This window comes from Silurus aristotelis (assembly GCF_946808225.1).
Source record: "Silurus aristotelis genome assembly, chromosome: 1".
In the NCBI taxonomy this organism is placed as follows: Eukaryota; Metazoa; Chordata; class Actinopteri; order Siluriformes; family Siluridae; genus Silurus; species Silurus aristotelis.
The window spans coordinates 35622979-35628978 of NC_139574.1; the positions used below are offsets into that span (position 1 = coordinate 35622979).

Consider the following 6000-nt stretch of genomic DNA (forward strand, 5'->3'; position numbering starts at 1 on the left):
GGAACCTGAAGGAGGGCTTGGTGTCGGGTCTGCTGGAGCTCAAAGAGCGCCTTCACCAGCTCACCCAGTGGGGACGATTCCATGGCGGTTTGTCCTGCATTTCTTCCCGGGTTTTGGCACCAGTGTAGGAGAGCAGGAAGTTCAGAGGAAGGAACACTCTCAGGACAATGACCAGTTCTGAACAGTTCAGTTTATTAGAGCGTTTCACAGGACTACACACACCATCCAGCGCCCTTCTCTCGCTCCTTTTATATGCTCCCTCCGCTCACTGCAAACAGAGAACCCTCATTAGCAAAACTCCCTCAGGTGTTTCATTCTTACTGCTTTCTGCCCCCGGCCTCGCCCTACATTCACAAACCGGCACTCAGCCACCTCCCCGCTGCCTCAACTGGTTTGTCACAGTAGATCTAAAGGATGCATACTTTCATGTATCCATCTTTCCTTCTTACAGAAAGTTCCAAAAGGTTCGCTTTCGGGGTTGAAGCTTACCAATACCAGGTTCTTCCATTTGGCCATGCTCTCCTACCCCGCACCTTCACGATTGGTAGATATTAGCCCGATCAGAGCAGTTAGTGGTCCAGCATCGAGATTTCACTCTCGCTCACATACACTGGGCACTGGGGTTTTAGCTAAATGCCAAGAAAGAATTTGCTTTCTCTATTACAGAGAACCACTTATCTAGGCGTCATATGGGACTCGACCCTTTGTATGCACAGCTTTCTCCTGCCCGCATTGCGTCCATCCTTACAGCCATTAGGAAGGTCAGGAAGGGCAGTCACTTACTGTCAAGCAGTTCCAGAGACTGCTCAGGCTTATGGCAGCAGCGTCCAGTGTGATTCCACTTTGCCTTGTGCACATGAGACCCCTTCAATAGTGGTTTAGAATCTGGGGGTTTCTGTCGAGACAGAGATTGATACCGGGGAAATGGTGGCTCCATCCTCATCTGGTGGAGCAGATTTGGGAGAATTCTGCAAAGTCCAAGTGGATTGGTCGTGTCTTAAGACTTAGCACTGTCCCTATGGTTCTCCCTCACTTCTCCAGCCACTCTAGGGCTAGATGCCATGGCAGGCATGGCCAAGCCTGTATGACTTTTCCACGTTGCGCTGCTTGCGGGAGTTCTGGAGAGAGTTCGCCATCATACCTCGTTCACTTTAATTTTTTAATTCTGTAAAGCTGCTTTGAGACAGTGTCCAATGTGAAAAGCGCTATAGAAACAAACTTAAACTTGAACATGTACATACTGCTTTTCAAACATCCTATTCCACATTTAGTCCTCATTTGCTCTTATAATAACCTTCACTCTTGTGGGAAGATGTTCCACTAAACTTTGAAGTGTGCTTGTGGGGTGCAGGCCTGGGGTATAATCAGTGTTCCAATTCATCCTAATTGTGTTTAATAGAGTTGAGGTCAGAGATCTATAGTAGGAGATCTTCCTCTCCAACCCAAAGCATATCTTCATGGAGCTGACTTTGTGCACAGGGGCAATGTCCAGCTGGAACAGGTTTGGGTTTCCTAGTTTGAGTGAAGAGAAAATGTAACACTGCTGAACATTGCATCCCACATATGGCTAGAAAAGTTACCTGTCCCAATATAATATAATATAATATAATATAATATAATATAATATAATATAATATAATATAATATAATATAATATAATATAATATAATATAATATAATATAATATAATAAAGAAATGTAAAATAATATTTTGTATATATGTAATAATATTGTTACAGGTGTTTGTTTTTTATTGCAGTTGAAGTAATCCTGTCATTTCAATCCAATGCTGGGCCCTTGAGCAAGGCTCTTACCTCTCAACTGCTCATATGTATGAATGAGATATTTGTAAGTCACTCTGGATAATGGTGTCTTTCAAATGCCTTAAATTAAAAGGTTGGGGTTCTCATGCTTGACCCTTTGCTCTAACCTCAGCTTTCTTACAAGCTGAAATATGAAAGGAAAGCTATTTCTCTGTGCCGATTCTTGATTTTATCCTTTATGCACTTTGAATGTCTTAACCCGGCCTGGGTAAATGGGAAGAGTTGCGTTAGGAAGGGCCAAATCTAATATACGGATCATGAAAGAGAAATTCATACCGGATCAGTCGAGGCCCGGGTTACCAACGACCGCCACAGGTATCGTTAGTGTTAGATTTTTATCATGCCCAAATGAAACTTAATTCTTGGAGAGGTTTTCCATACGATCTGCGATGCACGTAGGCCTTTCTGATCAGGAAAGAATCACACCGCACACAGCAAATGCTTCCTCTTCAGTTTATTGCAGGCAGCAGAACGTATATATACACATACAGGGAAAAGAAACCTGACCTAGTTGTTTCCTGTTTAGACAAGAGGATATACTAGCTGGAGATGTGTGAGTCCAGATAAGGACTCCCTGTTTACCTTACAGACTAACATCGTAAATATTCTATAGACACTGAGCAGACAAAGGAATGTGTGTGAAACAGTGTGAAAAACATCTTAACACTAACAGTTAGCCAACAGGGTACTGGTGGAAATTGGGCTACTGTTGGCTGAAGGAGGAAAAGGAGAGGAGAAACATGACTACAGAGACGGCAGGGAAAGGAGAAGTGTAGGAGAGTGGAGGTAATGGTGGGCACTTCAAATGTTGGTACTATGACTAGTAAAGGGAGAGAGGTAGCTGATATGATGGAGACAAAAAAAGGTAGATATGTTGTGTGTTCAGGAGACCAAGTGGAAAGGGAGTAAGGCCAGAAACATTGGAGGTGGGTTTAAACTGTTCTTTCATGGTGTAGATGGAAAGAGAAATGGTGTAGGGGTGATTCTGAGCGAAGAGTGTGGTGGAGGTAAAAAGAGTTTCTAATACGGTGATAATCGTGAAGCTAGAAGTTGAAGGGGCGATGATAAATGTCATCAGTGCATATGCTCCACAAGTGGGTTGTGAGATGGAGAAGAAGGAAAAATTCTGGAGTGAGTTAGATGAAGTGGTAGAAGGGGTACCTAGGAATGAAAGATTGGTGATTGGGGCGGATTTCAATGGGCATGTAGGTGAAGGGAATAGTGGTAATGAGGAGGTGATGAGTAGGTATGGCTTTAAGGAGAGGAATGTGGAAGGGCAGATGGTGATAGATTTTGCTAAAAGGATGGAAATGGCAGTGGTGAACACTTATTTTAAGAAGAAGAAGGAACATAGGGTGACATATAAGAGTGGAGGAAGGTGCACACAGGTGGACTATGTTCTATGTAGGAGATGCAACCTGAAGGAGATTGGAGACTGTAAGGTGTTGGCAGGGGCGAGGAAGAAGAGAAGGAGAGTAAAGAAAGAAAGAAAGAAGAAAAAGATGGTGGAAACTGAAGGAGGAAGACTGTAGTGTGAGATTCAGGGAAGAGGTCAGACAGGGGCTCGGTGGTGTTGAAGAGGTGCTGGATGATTGGGCAACTACTGCAGAAGTGATAAGGGAGACAGCTAGAAAGTACTTGGTGTGACATCTGGAAATAGGAAGGAAGACAAAGAGACGTGGTGGTGGAATGAGGAAGTGTAGGAGAGCATAAGGAAAATAGAGGTTGGTAAAACAGAATTGGGATCGACAGAATGATGAGAAAAGTGGGCAGGAGTACAAGTAGATCGGGCAGCAGGTAAAGAGGAATGTGGTGAAAGCCAAGGAAAAGGCATATGAGGAGCAGTATGAGAGGTTGGACACTAAGGAAGGAGAAAAGGATTTATACCGATTGGCCAGGCAGAGGGACCGAGCTGGGAAGGATGTACTGCAAGTTAGAGAAATAAAGGATGGAGATGGAAATGTGTTGACTAGTGAGGAGAGTGTGTTGAGAAGATGGAGGGAGTATTTTGAGCAGCTGATGAATGAGGAAAATCATAGAGAGAGAAGGTTGGATGGTGTGAAGTTGGTGACGCAGGAAGTGGATAGGATTAGTAAGGAGGAAGAGGATGAAGAATGGAAAGTCGGTTGGACCAGATGACATACCGGTAGAAGCATGAGGATGTTTAGGTAAGATGGCAGTGGAGTTTTTGACAAGATTATTTAACAGGATTTTGGAAGGCAAGAGGATGCCTAAGGAATGGGTGCTGGTACCAATCTTTAAGAACAAAGAAGATGTGCAGACCTGCAGTAACTACAGGGGAATAAAGTTGATCAGTCACACCATGAACTTATGGGAAAGAGTAGTGGAAGCCAGGCTGAGAGAAGAGGTGACAATCTGTGAGCAAGAGTATGGTTTCATGGTGAAGAAGAGCACCCCAGACGCAGTATTTGCTTTTAGAATGTTGATGGAGAAGTATAGAGAAGGTCAGAATGAGTTGCATTGTGTATTTGTGGATTTAGAGAAAGCGTATGACAGGTGGCCGAGAGAGGAGTTGTGGTACTGTGTAAGGAAGTCAGGTGTGTCAGAGCAGTATGTGAGGGTGGTGTAGGACATGTATGAGGACAATGTGACAGCAGTGAAGTGTGCAGTAGGAACAACAGACTGGTTCAAGGTGAAGGTTGGTCTGCATCAGGGATCAGCTCTGAGCTCTTGGTGATGGACAGGTTGACGGATGATGTCAGACAGAAGTCTCCATGGACTATGATGTTTGCGGATTATATTGTTATTTGTGGTGAGAGTAGGGAGCAGGTTGAGAAGATCCTAGAGAGGTGGAGGTACACGCTGGAAAGAAGAGAAATTAAAGTCAGTAGGAGTAAGACAGAGTACATGTGTGTGAATGAGAGGGAGGGCAGTGGAGTGGTGCAGTTGCAGGGAGAAGAGGTGGAGAAGGTGGAGGATTTCAGGTACCTGGGGTCAACAGTGCAAAGTAATAGAGAGTGTGTTGGAGAAGTAAAGAAAAGAGTGCAGGCAGGGTGGAGTGGGTGGAGAAGAGTGACACGAGTGATCTGTGATAGAAGGGTATCTGCAAGAATGAAAGGGAAAGTTTATAGGACTGTGGTGAGACCTGAGATGTTGTATGGATTAGAGACAGCGGCATTGAATAAAAGACAGGAGGTGGAGCTGGAGGTAGCAGAACTGAAGATGTTGAGGTTTTCGTTGGGAGTGACGAGGATGGACAGGATTAGAAATTAGTTTATTAGAGGGACAGCGCATGTAAGACATTTTGGAGACAAGGTGAGGGAGGAGTGATTGAGATGGTATAGACATGTTCAGAGGAGGGACATGGGGTATATTGGAGGAGAAGGAGGTTTATGGATGTGGTGAAGGAAGACATGCAGGTAGTTGGGTTGAAAGAGGCAGATGTAGAGGACAGAGGGGTATGGAGACGGATGATTCGCTGTGGCGACCCCTAATGGGAGAGGCCGAAAGAGGAAGAAGTGCACTTTGAATGTCTTCCCCAGAAATATGAAAAAAGCAGAGTGCAATAAAGAATGTTAGCCAATTATGCATTTACGTAAGCACCCCTCATATCTAAGCTTTGTTTTCCAGGTTGAAGGGAAGGTCAGTGCCAACAGTGACTTGTTCCAGAAATAGGCGGCAACCGCTGTGTGTGTGAGGTGAGCAGGTGTGCCCCTGTCAGATGCTGGGTCGCTGGTACAGGCAGGTGTGTGATCCTGTGAAAGTTTGAGAGTGGAAGAGCAGGTCCTCCAGGACAGTGTGTGCAAACCTTGTACTCTTCTTTTAAACAAATACAAAAAACTATTTGCATTAACAGAAATGTTTTGTCTATCACACAAATAGGACTCGAATCCATATCTTTGGCCTTTTGCTAGGATTCAAATTAAAAGCATATACCACCAACTAAAAATAATTATAAATATATTAAATTAGATTCAACTTTATTGTCATTACACATGTACAAGTACAAGGCAACGAAATGCAGTTTAGGTCTAGAGTGCAATAACAGCAAGTGCAGGATATACAGTGTTTACATGAGTTAAATAAATTAAATGAAATAGTAATCTAGGTGTAATTTACAGATGTGTAGGTACTATGAACATAATATACAGATGGCTATTACTATAAACTGAAATTTACAGAAGGATATGTGCTGTAACAAAATATATGGCTATTA

The 6000-nt window shown here is 43.6% G+C and overlaps 1 protein-coding gene across 1 annotated transcript in view; it reads left to right on the forward strand.

Moving 5' to 3' along the window:
- Positions 1–5124, forward strand: part of LOC310723663 (uncharacterized protein) — a 122486-nt gene extending 117362 nt beyond the window's left edge. The window contains exon 2 of the mRNA XM_083537024.1: positions 4632–5124. The gene's annotated coding sequence lies outside the window, so the exon portion shown is untranslated. The remainder of the gene's footprint in view (positions 1–4631) is intronic.
- Positions 5125–6000: the final 876 nt, after the last annotated feature.